This window comes from Motacilla alba, chromosome 5 (assembly GCF_015832195.1).
Source record: "Motacilla alba alba isolate MOTALB_02 chromosome 5, Motacilla_alba_V1.0_pri, whole genome shotgun sequence".
NCBI lineage: Eukaryota > Metazoa > Chordata > Aves > Passeriformes > Motacillidae > Motacilla > Motacilla alba.
Window position 1 is genome coordinate 27,587,207 of NC_052020.1, and position 19,254 is coordinate 27,606,460.

The 19,254-nt window shown below is 40.5% G+C and overlaps 1 protein-coding gene across 5 annotated transcripts in view; it reads right to left on the minus strand.

Annotated features, from left to right (window-relative positions):
- The window catches only part of SIPA1L1 (signal induced proliferation associated 1 like 1), a 202,886-nt gene extending 184,068 nt beyond the window's left edge, over nt 1–18,818 (minus strand). For all 5 annotated transcript variants that reach the window (XM_038138448.1, XM_038138447.1, XM_038138451.1 and 2 more), the window contains exons 1-2: nt 18,677–18,818; nt 18,061–18,282 (exon numbers count right to left, since the gene is read on the minus strand). The gene's annotated coding sequence lies outside the window, so the exon portion shown is untranslated. The remainder of the gene's footprint in view (nt 1–18,060; nt 18,283–18,676) is intronic.
- Between the last annotated feature and the right edge of the window lie 436 nt (nt 18,819–19,254).

The following is a 19,254-nucleotide window of genomic DNA, read 5'->3' on the forward strand; positions in this document are numbered from 1 at the left end:
TTCAGTTGCCTTTGCAGAAAAGTTTTAATGCCCCACCAGTGCCTCCCATTCCTCAATGCTACACAAAATCTTCTATTTGCTCAAATAAATTTAGATCAGTCTGATGAAGCCACAAGCAACCACGAATACAAATTTATGAACAAGTGTAGGAAACATGAAACACAGGCATCCCTTACAGTTTCATGCATGATGCAGAGGGAAGGCATTCAGTACAACCCAAGCTAGTGCAATACTTTTTGTGACAGCCATCACCACCTGGGAGCCCCTCTCCTCCAGGCACTCCCTGACAGCACCGCACGTGATGTCAGAGCAAGACACACTGCATCTTCCACAAACACGTTGGCATGGCAAGAGCAGCACCACCACTCTGTATGATTGCTAGGATAGAAAAGGTCTTTTACCAGGCATTTCTCCTTTTTTTCCTGTCAGCTTTTTGGGAAAGAGTGGTGTTTTATGAGGTTTTTTTAAAGGCATGGAAATCAAAAACTAAAACATATTTATATGTACTAGGTTATTTCTTTGATTTCACCAGATGGTAAGACAGGAACTAATAAAAAAAACAGGACTGCATTCACCTTGACCACAGCTGCTTTAAAGCAGGTTCACCTTCCATAATTAAACTCACATTTGGTATATCCTGAAAGCCAAGTACAACCAGCAAGGTCTTCAGAGTCAACCTTCTTAGACAAAGCAAAAATGAGGCACTAATTCTCATACTTCAGTCAAGACATATTCTAAATGTTTATCTGCTGTAGATCACTATCATAGAAGAAAACGATGACAGAAAGCAGTTTTAGAATAATTCCCACACTCAGGCAAACCTCCATCTCCAACTAAAGACAGCCTTAAGCTACAAATCAAAATTTCCAGCCATATTTCGGCCACTGAAAAAATACACTTTTTAATGGAGGGAAAGAAAGCTTACTAATGCACATTATGGGAAAGAAAAAAAATTAAATCAAGTTTACTATAACCCAATTTTCTTCAGCTTATCCATTCCACAAGTAATTCCACATACAGAACAGTTCAAACATAAAGGTAACTCAAGTCTGAAATGCCAGTATTTTATTTCCCTTCCTTTTATTTTCATTCCAAATTTCTCAGCATTTATATTTCAAGATTTTTATTTCCAGGACACAGGACAGACTTTCACCCAGCAACAATAACATCTCTACAGCTGCCCTACAGTAATCCCCCTGGCAAGCCACCTCTATTTCACTCAAGGCAGAGACTCCCCACCCTCAAATACAGCCTTGCTTTCTCCTAAAGCATTTGTGAAGTACACATATACACCAAAAGTTAAGTTCCTACAAGTCTACTAAGGTTTAGCTGACCTACATCTACTATAAATAATATTTCCACAGTAAGGTTGAAGAAGTTGATAACCACGAACACTGTGGATTTTTTAACAAGTTGTTCTACAAAGAATAAGCTGCAGTTTAGAAAGCCCATGCCTGTGACTACAGAAAGCAAGCTGCAGGTACATTGTGAAATAAGTTCATCCTGTACAAGTGATTAAAAATACTAAACTTTCCTCATGGAAATAAAACTCTTAAACATAGAAAACTCGAGTTAGCTGAATCTCCATGTGACAACCCACATAATTTCATGGCAGATTAAATGAGTAATTTAAATAATCCAAGAGGCACAAAGCCATTCAAATAGGCACTGTTTACATTTTTATCTCATCTGTGTCCACTGATCAAATTAACAGAAAAAAGTAACACTGGCAAGATAACAAGAGTGTCTCAATTAGATATAATTATGCCTGATAAATCTTTTCCCATGAGGTGTAAGGTAAGACAGCTGTGACAAGCACAGGCTGCAAACTGATTTGTCCTTATGTCTTGAAACACTATGTGCTATCTTATAAATGAAGCAAGAGATCCTATCTGCTGAGAGCCCATGGCACAAGAGCTGCAGTTGCCAGAAAATAATGTTGTGCGGGTCCCAGCAAGTTTTAGTTAGTCTTCAGAAAAATCAAAGTTATATGACTGAAAGTATTACTATAGGAGAGGTCTGAACCTAAGCCAAGAATCCAGTTTCTGGATGACCTGGACTCTGCACCAAGAGATATCTATGGCAGCTTGCTTCTGCTCTGGCATCATCATGCAGCCTGCTAGACATCACAAGCAGTATGATGAAAGATACAAGCAAGGGCAAAACATTTTTTTTCACTGGTCCATGTAAAAGACTGATTTGCATGGGACAAAAATGCCGTGCTGTCTGTTCTCTGTTCCCTGCCACTGAGAATGCCCACTTTCGTATTTCTCCCATAAGCATTTATTCTGCCATGACTATTACTGACTTAGACACATTAAAATATGGTGCAAAGTGCATCCCTGCATGCAGATCAAACAAACAGTAATTTATAAACTGGAAGCTGACACCAAAAATAAAGAAGGCCGAAAACTACTTTTTCACTCAAATTTAGACAACCCCCACAGTTTGCTCGATGCCTAGCTTGAAGAAATGCAATATAACATGCCACACAAGGCAAAATGCATGAGTAGGATAACTAAAATGCAATTTCTACCAGTTCAATTTAGACAGAAAAAAGCTTCCAAGAGCAGAGAAATACATTGATTAAATCTGCAGCTTCATGAAACAAGCTGGCTATAAATTAGTCTACTTCAAACTACACAATGTAAAAAATCCCTTCTGAAAACAGTAATAGAGTAAAACATTATTCAAGCTAAGATTCCTTATCATCCTAGGAGTAAAAATAGACATTTCTGAAAATGTACAATCTCAAGCTCTAGACAAGAGCAAGTTAAAAATATCTGCCTTGAAGTGCTTGATGGTGCCCTGTCTAAACCTAGAAGTGACACTGACTTTTACTCAGCACTGGTGAGATCCCAGCTAAATGAACATGCCTAGTTTTAGCCTGCTCAGTGTAACAAAGATGGACTAAAGAAGGCTCAGCAGAGACCACCAAGCCATGTGGGGACTGAAGTGCACAAGGAACAAGGACAGGCTGAGATACCTGCACTTGTTACTCTGGAGAAGGCTTGAGGGAACATCTTGCTTTCTGCACCTACACAAAGGGAGTTGATAGCAAAGATTAAGCTAAAATCAATATCACTGCAAATTGCTGATTTTCAATAATCAGGGCCAGGAAAGACTCCTCCACTGCAGAATGTGGAAGAAAATTATTTTGTGGCACATGAAACACTAAAAGAAATAACCCTTCCTCAACATTGTTGATGGAATTTCCCTCCACTACTGGGGAGGTTATATTTGGAATATAGGTTATAACATTTTTTTAAAAATAGAAACATGTAAATAGAATCTTTACTAAAATAATAAGAAAATTTTAAAACCTGCCATAGCTCAAAATAAAAATAAATCACCCTAAGACATGCCCTTAACAAATATTTTGCCAAAAATCTCTCAATATTACCACAGTTGAATCTCTTCACCCCATGCTTCTGGACACCATGGATTCAGACATATTCTGTAGCACACAAGACACTACTTATGAACCTCAGCATCTCCTATTCTGTAGAAATTTGACCCCGATCCTATGTTAATTTTTTTTAGTTTTAAAAAAATACACTTAGCCACAAGGCTGGAAGAGTATGTTTTCCCCTTTTGCAAAAGAAAGGTCAAAAGATTTTAAAAGAGCCCAATTCATGTCTTGAAACAAAAATAGCAGCTCGTAATAAAATCAGGTCAAATACTGAGAACTTGGAACATGTAAATGTCTTCAGAAGGAGATTCAATTTCCAAGCAATGTCTAATAAGACAGATTCAAACAGAACATTTACGATCCCATTAAAATCTTTTCCTCTGAAGGCCCCTTCTTTTCTTTAGCATTCTCCAGATATAAAGATTTGCAGTCTCATATCCACCAAAAGGATTAAAGAGAATTCAAGAAAGAATCTGCTTCACTAAGACTGAATTATTTCTTCTCTTTTACAAAATTAGAAATAGGCTTTGGGTTTTGAGTAACACTAAGAATGGAAGTTGAATAAAAAGCTAAATACAATGATGATCAGTTTACCATATCTGAAAGCATCCATTCATAACTTTAGACAACAGTGGTTGCACAACGCATGCAAAGACCAACCCCTCTATAACCATTCAAATACTGCATAAAACCACTTATTTGTTAAGTACAAAAAAAGTTGAAAAGTACGCTTTCTCAAATATTTGTAGAGATAAAGTTGTCAGGAAGTTACAGGAGATGAAATACTGGTTTCACAAGAATTTACAGCAAACCTCTGCATTATCACATCACCAAACATGATAAATTTGATCCAAATGAGATTCAGGCACATGCTCAAATTTTGTCAGGTGTGGCAGAACATGACACCAAACTGGTATCAGTGGTAAGGAAGTGCATTAGATCTAATTCAGTATAAAATCACAGTGGTCTAAATAATGAATGTGTATCACAAATAAGTCATGCTGCTACCTGGTAAGTGTTTTGATTTTGTTAAAGTCAACAGAATAATTTAAGAGATTGATACTTTACATTTGACCACTGTACTTTTGACCCAGTACTACTGGGAGTCCTAAAGTCCTGCTTGTAGCATTGCTGAACCAGTGTTCTAACTTGATAACCTGAAGTTTGGATATACATTATCACATACTCTTCACACCAACTTACATGGCTTTGTATGCTAGTGCTCTTTCCTCCTTTTACTAAAAAGGAACTTAAATGCATTTTGTGTTGCAGCACTGATGCCGAATGCTTGAACAAGGGTCAGGCTGACAGATACCGTCACCTAAACTGCAAAATCGTTACAGCAGCCCCAAAAAGAAGTAATCCTGGAAGATCTGTGAATCACTATCATCTAGTATTAGGCCATGCAATGCAAACAGTCAGTGCAGTTGAAGAAACAAGTATTCTCCTCAACTCTAGAAGGAAAGAGCGATCAAAGAGCTCTAATCTCAGGAACAACGGAGTGGAATGGAAGCAAGAGCTCACTGAGCCCAGACTGCACATTGTACAGCAGCTGCTGAGATCCCAGAGGCAGAAAGGGGATCTGGCCCCATTAGAGCTCCCCACAGTGCCCCTATCACAGGCAACCAAGTCAACATGCAGCTTATTCAAGGACTTCCCCTTCCGAGATGGATATAAACACTCAGTTGTGCATCTCTACAACAGGAGAAATCTCACATTGCAACCTATCTTCTAGTCAATCTCGAGTTGAGAAATAAGTCATTACGAATTCTGCTTTACCTGCAGCCTTACTGTCCAACAATCAACAGCATTACAACTGCGTAAGATTCTAGCTTTGGAAGTCAGGATGTCCTTTTTGGATCCTCCTGTCTCATACCACTTGTCCAGTGAGATCCAAAACAATCAGCCTCTGCATCCCCCGTCTAGGTACAAAATGAACCCGCTTAACTTCTCAAATAGAACAAAAAAAAATTTGAAGGAAAAAAATGCTTAAGTTTTGGTCAGACAAGCAAGAGCAAGAATAAAACCATCTTTCATACTCATCCCACCACCTCTTTTCAACTAAGCCTGACAAGGCACTTGCCAGTAAGCACAGGCAGCCAGAAAGAAACCAAAAGTGTCTCATAAGAGTGAATTAGGAGAACAGTGGAAGGGCAGGATCCCATTTGTGTTCATCCTCCTCTGACATTCACAGAATTTTGCAGGGTGAGCCTTAAAACACTCACACATCTCTGTAGCACAATGAAAAGATTCTTCTTGAGGAAAGATATTATGAAAAAGCTTTTGCTAACCAGCATTTCAATTTTCAACAGTAGCACTTGGGGGGGCGGGGAGTTGAGGGGCGTGGTATTTCAAAATTCTCCAGGAGGAAAAAGTCATTTCCCTGATACAAAGTGATTTCCTTTACCAAAAAAACCACAAAAGCTGCTCACACAGCAGTAGCACTAGCCCTACTGGAGGGAAAGAAAGAAAGATCTCATAAGATATTTATCTACAGAAACTACCGAGCAACCTAAACAAAGATACCACTGCAGGCTCCCACTACATTTTATCTTCTGCACGTTTTCCAGCAGGAAGACTGGACAGAAATCTATACAGAACAAGCAATTATATGAACTAACAAGGGCTTGGTAGCTTCAAATCTCTCTCAGATTGGATATATAAAAACACATACACTTCAGCTGAAGTTCCTCCCATGAAATTGTATTCATCACACAGCTCCTCTGGCAGCTTAGAACATCTTTGTGCGTGTGACGGCTCTCACCACTGCTGGGACTCAATCTCACCCACTCATTAGTCTGCCTTTACAAGACCGATTGGACACTTTAAGACCTCACAAGGGGCTAAACCAAAGCCCAGCAAATCCAAAATATTTAGGAAACTGGGGAGAAATAAAGAAGTGTTAAGGAAAAAAGGAAACTGGAAGGAACACAGAGAGCATGACTACTCCAGCTGGTTTCCATAGCAAACCAAGAACTTTGACAGCAACCTTGCCTCAAACCTGTTACAGGAAATGCAGAACACAGCAACTGCAATCTCAGCAGTGACTGCCATGCAGCACAGATACCTGAGCTGGTGCTGAGCTGAAGAACACTATCCATGCATTTGCTAGAACTAGAGAAAAGCTAAAATGGAAAACCTGCAAGTGACAATGCAAGGCATGTTTGTTGACTCTCACAGGGTGCAGTGTCAACAAAGACACTCTCTGAAGTACAGCCAGGCAGTACTTCATGGGCAACTTCTGAACATGATTTTTTCTGGAGCTATCTTGAGAGCCTTCACCAGATATTAATCCAGATTTACAGGAATGCTTTAAAATACATTTTAATGGCCTTAGATTTGACAATTTCTAAGCATTTGCATGCATTCTGTTTGATTCCTTTTGCAGTTTTATGGACCTTCTAATTGTCTATTGCTACAGGTCAAGATCCACAAGAGCTCACTAAAACAGGGATATCTAGCAGGCAATTAAAATCCAAGGCAATCTATTTCAGCATGCCAGGTACTATGCTTATACCGCTGTTCTTCTGACCTTTGAGCCAAAACTGCTGGACTAATGGCAGAACCAGAAAGGCAACAGCCACATTAGCCCGTCCCTAGGCTTGAAGAGGAAGGCTCACATGCAATGCTAGGCTCTTGCCATTAAATGCTATACACGTGCAACTACAAACTCAGCAGAGCATTACACTGTGCCATGTAGGCGCTGAGAGCTAAAGCTATAATAATAAATAAAATAAGTCCAGGGCACAGGTCTGAGCATCAATCCATAACTGTCATGGTTTTGGTTCAAGCTTACTGAGGGGCCATTGATGTACATGAGATCCCAGGAGGCCAGGAACTGTTCCCTGCAAACAGCAGGAGTTTGAGCAGAGCAGAGCCACTCTTCAGAGCAAAAAACAGGCTACAGACAAGTGCAGATGTAGTTCCTGCCTTCCTTTGAGCTGGCTCAAGTCTCTAGCACAGCTTTACACTAGTTATAAATAAATTTGTCCATAGTAGGATGAAACCTAAAGCCCAAGGCAGCTTCTGCTCTGAACACTACTAGAGATTTCTCGTGTGTGTGTTAAGCCACCTTTCTCAAGGATACCTGCATTTCCTTACTCCACAAAGTCAGTGAGGTAAACTAATGAAGGAATACAAGGCAATGACATTACAGTAATGTCACATCAAAACACAATCTCATTAGTACCTCTCATTATAAACAGAGTGCACGCAATGCAGAGCAGCACCGCTATCATGCAACAATGCTGCACCACATTAGTTATCTAGATGACTCCGTATTTTGCCTAAGACGTCCAGTTAGGGCTTTGGCCTTTTCTGGTCCATGAAAGTACAGACACAAGTACAAAATACTTATGTATTGTCAATATTGTAATTGTCCTGCTTGATTCATTTCCCCTTTATTTTAAATCAACACAGGTAGAATAGTCTAAAACTAAGTGAGGAGGATGAGTGAGATATAAAGAAATCAAACTTCATCCCAGAAGTAACTGCTTCTGCCACTAGTACAAACCATTTACAAAACTTTCCCCACAAAAATCCCTTCTTTCCTGGATGCAAAAAAGGAGCAGATCAGATGATATTAACCTTACCAGAAGCAACAGCTTGCTCCTCACATGTAATCACGAGACTGGACAAGTCATTTGTGTTCACGAGACAAGCAAAGGCCCTGAGAAGAGAGTATGCTCAAAGCTGTATATTGCTAGTAAACCAATACTTCTCCTTGCAGCCAAGTCTCTGACTGTCCAGCGTCTCAGAAGAGGTGACTGAGACCAGATGATCCATTCCCAAGGGACAGCTACACGCTGTAAGCCCTTCTCAATTATCTTTCTTGTGAAGTGCAGTCAAGCAACTTTTCAGTACAACCATTCAGTGAGATAATGACAATAGCTCAATTTGAGAAGTAGTAGCTCAATTTGAGAAGTAGTTTCATTAACACTGCATATGTTCATCTTAATGACAGTCAGCACTAATTAACATCATTATAAACTGAACAGCAGTGGCACTTCAATAGTATCCTGAGTCTTTGGTTCAAAATTTTGAGCACAGGGATAATAAAACACACTAACTTACAACCCAGGGTGCCAGTATTTAAGCACCTAACCTGCTTGAAGCTGCTATGTATTTCAAGAGCTTTTGGCATCTCAGCTAAGTACTGAGGTGATAACAAAGAGAGGTTACAGCAAACAAGACATCTACTGCTATTAATATTTTTAAACCAACAGAACAGTCACTCAGCTGTAGCACTGGATTCAAAACAAAAAAACACCACCAGCTTCAGAAAGAATTTTTCTACCTGGCAAAACAGCGTTGAACATCTAACACAAAGAGGTTTTTGTACCTCCATCAGCAACAGGAAAATACTGCAATGCAGAAATCGACCACTACTTAGGGGTATTTTGCATTATACTACATATACCACTACTTCATTTTCAAAAGTACTATTAAACACTAACAATAAATAACTTTAACACCCACATACTACTGCAGAGTTTTTACTGAAACCTGTAAAATGCCACTGAAATAGACAGCAATGTTTGACAAGTCCTCTTCTTTCCCCATGTAAAAATGTGAACATGAAAAACCACACAAGCCAGTCCAATGTTTATACAAACCTCATGTAACTTCTCTGTTACAAGGCATGAAGTTATAATTTCTAGCTACGTTTCTAAAAAGCATTAATTTAGTTTTGTTTTCTGGCAACACCTGGAAAAATAAGCTAATATTCTAGAGGAAAGCAGGATCCAAACTTAAGAAACCAGTCAGAATTTTCAGCATTAAGCTTCATTTTTATCGAGTTGTGCTGATTCTTCTCCCGCCTCCCTTCAAACATATCTTCAACTCTTCTCTCACTTCTAAAGCTAGAAAATGAGACATCTCTGGACCTTTCTTTTAAAAATTGTAACACTTAGGAAAAGGAGAGAAGAAGGGAGAGGCAGAAACAGATAATACAATTCACTTGTTCATATAGTTTTAGCTACAATATTTAAACACACATCAAAAAATTGCTTTCATCAGTACCGTTCTCTACCAAAAACCATTACCCATGCTAACTCTGGATGCTTCTGGATTGCTTTTATCCTCCACAGCACCCCTGGTGTTTACAACACTACCTTCCAATATGTTCCAAACATGGAAGTGATCAAAACATTACTTGATTTTACATGTGTCCACTAGCTCTTTTACAATTACTTCAAGTTTGACTCTTGTTAATTCTAATTACTTCTTCCTATTACTCATAACTGAAAGATTAAATGAGGAGTTTATCTAAGAATTCCTACAATGGCTCCTTAATTTTAGTACTCGTATCAGTTTGTGAGGTCTGCCTATTTTGCCCTGAGTCACTTAAGCCCATGCTTCAAGAACAAAGACAGCTGTCACCTACAGTTACACTGCACCATACTTGGGAATATTGGATGATTACTATCACTTACTTTGCAGGTTTTTTAAAGCAAAGTGCAGGTTTACAAAAAAATAAGGAACAGCTAAGCTCTCTTCCCTCATCCAGCAGTTCAGACATTTTTTATCTCTGGGCACTCCTTGCTTCTACAAGAGGCAATGTTTACTTTGCCTATAATTATTTTTCATGTAGCCAGCTCCACACAACTGCAATTAAATGAATTCAAATAACAGCTTCCCCCCACCCCTATTTTCAGAGCCGATGCATTCTATGTCTCAGTTAAAAAGCACATTCACAATATGTGCCCTCTTGACCTTAGGAGGCATACAGTTGGCAGTCTGAGGCAAGTCATTACACTTACCCTGCACAAACAGAAAGGTACGCCAACAATGCAAGAATGGAAAACATCAATTCAGTTGCTCAGGTATGTAAAGTACCAATTTATATACTAAAAAAATAGATTTACTGATGTCAACAATCAGTAGATAATGACTAAATTCTGTTAAAATAACAATGATGAGCACCATTTGCAACATTTAATAACTGCTCATTATCACACCTTTGTTTTACAGGAGACATGCTTTAAATTGCCAACAAATTTGAAAGTCTTTACTGCATCAACACTACATATACAAGTGATTAAATCTAGAACACAGAGTACATTATTGCATGTTCACACCCAATCCCAAAACTGTTGTTTGGAGACAGAATAATCTGTTCCTGTTCTCAAATGTTATCTAGCATATATAGCATAATTAACCATAAATTTCCAGCTGAAAATAAAAAAAAGTCCTGATGATTTCATTTTAGCACATGATAAAAAACCCTGTGAAGTTCTGCAGATATTCTGGCTTTACCTAGATAGGGAGGTAATTGCATAATAAGGCAAGAATTAACTTAAGGCTCTCAAATTATTCCACAGTGCACCACAGTTCAAATAGTTGCAGGTAGTTCTCCAGATAACCACAAACACTCATGTCACTGGACAGGCAAGCACTAAAAACCCACAGATGTAATTTTTTTTTTTTAAAAAGCCTTTTCAATTTGAAATGGATGGCATGTTTTAAGATGATACTAGCATTTTCCTTTTGTTTGTATTAACAGAGGTATCCTAGCAAAAACTCTCCTACCACCTCTGTATGGCAATACCATGAACAGTACTAGATTTGGGAATTCCCAGAGCAATGTCGAGTTCGAGCCAATGACTACACTGCATGAGAACACAGAAGACAGGGAGGGGGAGGAAGGTTAAACAAAACCAGAACTGACTTTCTGTCAATTGTTCCCTCTTCAAAGACTGCAAAAGGAAGGCAAAAAGAAGGGAAACAGTCAAGGAAAAAAAAAACATCCAAGGAAAGGATAAACTATGTTAACAGCTTTTACATAAGCATCTCCTTTTCTCCTCACTTCTAAATGTTTTCTTCAGCAAAAGCTGTGGGAAAGCATCGTGGTTCACTCTTTCTTCCAGCTGCTGTATGATCAATACAGTGCAGACTATTGAACTATTTTATTCTGATTCATACAACAAGCTGTTAAATACATTTGGAAAGTAGATTATCAGTGCCAGTATCACGTCATTCAAAAAGATGTATTTATTTTCAAGGCAAGAAAATGCCATAACTTTCTTCTGCACAATTATGCAGGTCTTCAGCATGGACTGAAAGCATAAAATCCTATTTCAGCCCTTATAATTTAAAAAAAAACTACTCCTAGAAATTTCAACTGCATTCAGCAGAAGGAGGGAAGGCCCTCCAGGATTTATTTGTTGAGATCTAGTACTGTCTTCTATTTGACACATGCAAAAATATTCCAAAAATAGTATCAGACATTTTCGCTTTTAAAAATTAAAAAAAAATAGATTGGTAATTCAGAAAGTGAGTAGAGAAACCTTGTGCACAAAAACGAGATCTTAAAACAGTTCGGAGATAAGAACTGTAATGACTTTTATATAGCACTAACACGTTTAAGCCTGTAGTCTGAGTTTCATCACCCATTGTCTTCTTTAATTTTTAAACATGCAGACAAAGTTATGTTACACTTCAGAAATGCAAAAAAGAAAAAACTGAAGTCTGATCTTCGCCAGTTTCTTCAGCAAGAGCAAATTTGTGCTGTGGCCCTGCCAAAAGGCAAATGTTCAAGATGTGTATGTTTCTGCTTACACGAGTCTCTTGAGGAAAAATAAATAATTAAGTACGCACATAACCCACTGCCCCCCTTTTGTGCCCGGAGATAAAGGAAAGGGGGTTTCCTGTCCCAGGTTTGCAACGTGAGAGACACCAGCAGTGCTGCTGCTGCCCCTGCAAGGGACACTAAATGGGCTGGACACCAAAGGAAAAGTGTTTCCCATTAGCTCAAAAAAGGAAAACCATCCTTATAGCAAGCTTTTTTTTGAAGTTGTTTAAGCTGTACCTACAATAGCACTTCCAACAGCAGGGCCCTTTGAGGAGCCCTCCAGCTATCAGCAGCTAGCAGCCAGCAGAGTTGAACCCAGGAGTCCCACCTCCGCTGGAGCAGGGCTGGCTGCCACTTTGCTGCCAGGGGCTCATGGCTTTGTCCTGTGAAGCTTTAAAAGTCTCCAATGATGGACATTCACCAGTCACTCTGGGGTGGTCTGCTAAATGCTTTGTCGCCCTCAGAATGATTTATTTTAATTTCTATAGGGTTTCTGGTGTCCATAAACCAGAATTCTCCTAGTGGAAACTAAGCTAAAAATCCCTGCCCAGAAGTTCACCAAATGAGACCCAACTCTTAATGGTCACAGGGGTCCAAGCCAACAAACCACATCCGTGTAGGCAGCATCCAATTCAGGAGACCAGACTAAATTCTGTTTGAAGTAAAATTGCTCAAATGCAAAAAGTTTTGACCTGGGAGACTTGATGCCTCCACCTTCAGCCAGAGACCCACGTCTACTGTGCCCAGTTATTTGCTATAGTAAGACCAAGTGACAAAACCACACATATAAAACAGCAATTTTGAAATCAGATGAAAGTACTCTTTTAAACAAAAAGAAAGGGAAAAAAACATTTAAAACCAGGAAAAAAACCTCTCCCATAAACACCAATCAAAATAGATCTGCACCAAATACTTCCAGTGACAGTGTGAATTCAATTTGAGTGAGCAAGTAAGACCAGTACCTTATAAAAACAAAACTGCAATAATTTGAAAAAGTTCCAAGAACAACATAAAAATTTTCTTGGGGCTAAGCTGCGGTGCTTAGTTGCTGGCTGGGGTTAAACCACAACAGCAACTTTTGGTCAAATATACAAATGTATGTATTAAAAGTGTCTGTAAGTCTTCAGAGAGAGCTGTCTGTAGGACTGCTAACAAGAAAACCCAAGATATGTACCAAATCTGCTGATGTGAACAACTGGCATATAGAAAGTTCTGCCACCACAGCAATCATTTTACAGATATTATCTGACGCTCTTAAAAAAAGGTCTGTATTAATCCTGTTTCACATCACATCAGCATACAACAAGCCTGTCATTATTTATTCAAAAGTCAAAAGACAATTGATTTAGCTTATGGTGCTGTACAATGCATCATGACTCAAGAAACTCAGAGAACAGAGCCATGCTACAAAAGCAGCCCTTGGCACCTTCTGGAACCTCACCATCCACTGCACAGAGAAGGCAGCAAGGCAGGCTACACAGCAAAGGAAGATGCTTGGCTATTTCCCCTGACCAGAAAAGTAAATATTAAAATCCATAAAATAATCCAGCCAAGCACATTAAACATAACTAAGTCTCACAGGCAGATCCAACAGCCAACTTTTCTCCAAGTTATGCTCAACTTCTGACCCATACCTCCTAGCAGCCTGGAAGAAGAACTTGTTCCCCAATGATTTTGGCTAGTTGAGATTTTTTTAATCCACTATAACATCACAAGTTAGTAAAACAGGATTGTTTTAGGGTTAACTGAAGAAGCTTTCACTAAATTAAAAGTCCGTGTTAAAGCACAAGTTCAAAGTTAACATCTCACAGCTGCAGTAATAAAGTAACAACCAGTCTCTCTGAGGTTTATGCGAGTATTTTGAGGTACAAATCCTGTGACCTCAAAAGGTAAATACACAACACAAAATTTAAACACCTCCAAAAGCTATCTGAGCACTGAAGGTAAACCATACAGATTAATGAAGAACAATCCAACTTTAAACCAACTATATAATACATGCCATTAGCTTCTGTAAGTTTTGAAAACTTCTAAAATAAAACTTGGTCCTCAAAAATCATTCCACTAATCTCTCCAATCCATCTGAAGAAAGCATTCTTCCCATTCTACAGAGCCTAAGACCAAAAGTAAAAGAATATTAAAACATCAACAAAAAATTCCAAGTGCCTCTCAGGCCTAAGCATGAGCCACTAGTGCCAGCAACACCTCCTCCTTCTCTATGATACACTTTCAGAAAAGTTTTCTACACAGCCATGCATTTTTCAGGAACTTGATTTCTCTTGAAAAGATAGATGTCTTGAGACATCCAGCCACTATGCAGGGAACAAGAGCTATGACTACTGCACTGCAGCATCCAGCAGGAGCTGAAGGAATGGGAAGCCGCAGTTTTGCAGAACTCCACTCCACTTGCAGACTCAGACCCTTGAAAGAACCATGAGGAATACTTAGTTAGCAATCATACAATTCAACAGCCACCAAGATTATGAAAAGTGTTTTGTCTGTGCATTCAAAAGAAGTGCCCTTTAAAACATGCTTCCATAAAGAAAACAAAGACATGTAAATGCCTAGCCTCACTTAACACTTAACATAAAAGACATGTGGCAGACTCTAAATCAAGTAACTCACTCAGTAAACTGTGCCACAGAATCCAATATTAAAGAGACTGAGACAATGACATAATTTAGCTTTACATATGCAAAAAAGGGACATCTAAAACCATTTTATCTGCTGATTCATATTCAAAAACACAGTTATAGTCCCTGCAACTCCTAACGGGATTCCCAAAGTTCACAGTGCAAAACTACTATCAAAGCCAACACCTAAACTGCTACAGACTGCGTTAGTCTTGTGCTGCCGGCTGCATAAGAATTTAAAATAATAAATTATTGTCATTCAGCCTCACCAATGACCACAATCTGTAGGTTTACAATCGAGCCTTACGCTCATCCTCGCTGGTAAGGCTGCATCCCTAAAAAACACTGATTGCCTTTCATTAGTGAATATCTCAAGTCTCATAGAGCCATCAAATCCCACTTTAGAAACCTCCAGCTTGAGAGTCCCCATTCAAATACTACACTGAACTCTTGTGAAATATAAAGCTTAAGATTATTTAAAAGCTGCAATTTAGGAGAGATATACTTGGAATCAAGTCACTGAAGTCAAATCACCCTGGAAACATAAAATACAGAACAACGTAACTTTTTTCACTCACAGAAAGATACTGAACATATGATTAATTTTACATGCCAAATCCACAAAACCCTCACCTAGCAGTTCTTAAAATTATGTATTTACACTGATAAAAAAATAACTGCACTTACTATTGCTACATTCCTGTCATAACTTATTAACAAGTCAAACAAATGGCTTTCAGAATATATGAATAAAATAAAAATCTAAAATACAGATAAAGAAGCAAACAGAGAAAATATATTAATAAAAAAAAGATAACTAAATCATGTCTTATTGACTTTTTGAATACTTAAATTAAAGAGCTAGGGAGAAATAAAAAGAATAAGAAGCCAAGAAAACAACAGATCAAAACTGTTTGCCAAACAACCAACACTTAGGGTCAATGAGAATAAATTTCAATCTCTGAACACATCAGCATTAGGGAAACCAACCTGTGTGACTGAAATTTTGATGAAGGCAGAAGCTCTGCTTCTTTACCCCAGTAGGGCATCCCAGATTTCTAACCAGTAGCAGTAAGAGCTCAATAGTTTGCAGCAAACCCCTTGCTGAAGGGATTAAACTACTGATATGGAGAAAACTGTTCCTTTTTCTTCTCTACAATAGACATGCTACAGGACAAAACAGAGGAATAGAAAAGAAATTCAACTGGGCCTCAACCCATTCTCTTTCTAGCCTACCTCACATTTTCCCAATGTACTTCTAAAATGATCCTCATGACCTTACTGAAGTTCAAAATAACCAGTTGGAATATTCTATGTTAAGTTTTGTTCTCGTATCTTAGAAATAAAAAAATGCCTCCACAGTAGCAAAACTAATAGTTCTGAAATCAACATTTTAAAGGATCTATTTGAGACAGATTTACAAAACTGAGAAGACAATAAGAACTACACAAGAACAAAATGCTCACAAAGTGTCAGTAGAATGCTTAAAAGCATGATGAAAAAAAGCACTCCTTGAAAAGCTGCAGAAGGGGGAAGAGGCCACATTTGAACATAGTTTTTAAAACAACAGCTACCCAAAAGTTAATCCCAAACCTTAAAATAACATTTCAGATAAACATGAGAGGGGGGAGAAAAAAAGCTCTTCCAGCCTAGAACCAATGATGCACAACTGAAATTAAAATAAAACCTTTTATTATGGAAAAAATAGATTATGAATTGCACGTCCTCATACTAAGTCTTCACTCCTAGCTGCAGCTCCACCCTTTCACATGTCTGTGTCAGTGCCTGCCTCTACACCTGCTAGCCTTTTTCATCAAGCAAATTTTTGCAGCCCTACAATAGTCAGAGCTGACATCCCATTTTGCTTCTGACTTCATGATCTAAGAGGTTTTATGAACCACAACTAAGAGCTAAGTATGCCTATCCCAAATAGCAATGATGAAACTAAGCATTTTATTAGCATCACTAAAACCTTCTTAATGCAATGTTGAGCAACTAAGTGCACATCCTTTAATCAACTGGCCATAAATAAACACTTTAAATGGTGAAAAAAATATTCTGTCCCTAGCTTCCTATCACCAAAATGAGACATAGCATACACACAAAACATTCAGTCAAGAAAATTCTCTTTTTAGCTTTACCTAAATAGAACCTATGGGGTTGTTTTTTTTGAAATCAATAAAAAAATACTGTGAAGTTCCCACACAGTTTCTACATTAGTAACTGGTATGGCATCTGATGGCCTAAGGCATAAAAGCCTTGACATTGAAACACAACTTAAGAGATCTCTGAGATTACAATTGCCACAAACTTCTACCCTAAGACTTTCACATGTCTCTCCCACCACTTCAGCTGAAGGGGAATGGAATCTAGCCCAGCAGTACATTCCAAATAAATAAGAACCAAACTCTCCACCTGAGAGAACACCAACACTTGCTACCCAGTTAGTATTTACAGCAAAACCTCTTTTCCCTTTCACAAAACTAGTTTATGCCTTAATTTATAGGAAACAAGTGCTTAATTCCCACAGTCAGAAAAATAAATAAAAACGATCACTCAAAATCCCATCATGAAAGGGCTGCTTTCTAAAGAAAACACCAATCTTGCTTCATCCATACAGATCTGGAACCTAATGAAATCCGACACCTTTACTCTGAAGACAAATTTGCATTGTATTATCAACTAGGGCTCCGTGCTCACAGATGCACTTCATTCAGCATGCAGTAACGGGTTCATTAAAGCAGCATCACTCAAATTGTTTAAAGCAATTTTGCAGGTAAAATTTTTGAAACACGATTTGGTAAGCAATATTATCCAAAAAATGCCTCTATGTGTTTTATTCTATGGGTTAAAACATGCCTCCTCAAACTAAAGCATACAGATGCTGTGGCCAAGGTTATACAAGGAGATCTTCATTAAGTTGAGCAATTCCCATTTTGTGTCGCTGCTTTACCAGACATGAATGAGTGCATTCCTCATTACATGAGCTGAAGCTGCATCACAGCTATCCAGTACAAACAATACAGTTATCTTTAAATATAGCCTGAGAACGTTAACATCACGACTTCATGCAATATAAGAGAGGGAAACAGCAAACAAACTCGGCTTAGGAAGGTAATCATTCGCCTTCGCATCTACCTCTCCTTGCTTCCCCATCTCCTTCCCCTTAAGATTCAGTTTAGGCATTCCCTGTTTTCCCACTTTTTCAGGCTCCCAGTGAAGAAATCAACCATCCGCAAACATTTTGTTCCTCCACCCCGCCTCCTCGCGAGCAGAGTATTCAGAACATCCCCACCGGCACTGCCCCCAAATCACCTAATTGTAATCATTACTGCGGTCTCAGCACCGGCTCAGAACAAAACCGGTCCCACTACACCCTCGCTGTCTATAAAAAGTAAAGAAGGAAAAAATAAATAAATAAAAGAGGTCTAAGCGCAACTTACGGGGGCGAACAAGAGACAAGTTATCTAGCGCGCCGTGGGGGCGAGCGGCGTGTGCCGCTCGGGGCCGCGGGGGAGCGCGTCCCCCGCCGCAGGGCGCCCCCGGCGCGGCCGCCTCCGCACGGCCGGGCAGCGCGGGAGCCGCCGCCTCGGAGCGCAGCGGGCCGGGCCGCCGCCGCTCACCGCCGCCTCCGGCCGCGCTGCTGCCGTTCGGGGCTGCCTTTCCTGCGGAGAAAAAAGACACAAACCCGGAACCTAGCACCCGGCACGGCTCGCTGCAGGGGGACCCCCGCCGACCCGCCCCGGAGCTGCCGGCACGGCGGGCTCCCACCGCCCCGGGGGCGCCCAGGGCAGGCGCCCCCCGCCCGGCTATGGGCGCTGCGGCAGGAGGCAGCTCGGAAGGCCACTTTGACCCGGACCCCGCTGCCCTCGCCCTCGTTAACCCCTGTCGGGCAGGGGGCCGCGCAGCCCCGGGGCTGGGGGCCGCTCCCCTTCCCCCGCACGCGCACCCACCCACCCGCACGCCCCTTCGGCCGGCGGCACGGAGGCTCCCCGCGGCAGGAAGGAGGGGGCGCGGCGCGCGGTCCGCCTCGGCTCGACGCTCCCGCTCGCAACTCACCCAACAAAGTTGCTGCTGCGGCGGCGGCTGCCGGCGGCTCGGCTCCGCTCCGCTCGCTGGGCTGGGCTGAGCGCGGCGCTCCCCGCCCGCGCAGCCCGGGATGAGCTCACCCCGCGCCCGCCCCGCCGCGCTCCGCCCGCCGCCGCTCTCGCGAGAGGGGCCGCCCGCAGCCCGCCCGCGCTCCGGCGGCGTTCCCATGGCAACAGCCAAGCGCCGGGCCCAGCGGGCGGCTCAGGCCCGCGCCGGGCTCCCTGCGTTTTGATTGACTTCTTACCATTTTGATATTTACATCACTTTCCAGACTCCTGGAGAACTGTAGGGAGAAGGTCGCTGTAGTTGCTAACACAAAGTCAAAGCCTACCGGTACCATACGGATAGTATATCCCGAGCTCTTTTGCTGCCAGTCAAATTAAAATGGATTCTCCCTTAGATATCCATCACAGATAACAAATTTAAAATGTGGGAAGGCACATCTGAGAAACAGCATATGTAAACATCAGCCCTTGTTCTGCAGGAATGCTGCTCTGTTTTCAAATGGTGAGAATTTTGAAAACAAGCTGCTGGTAAAATATTCTGGG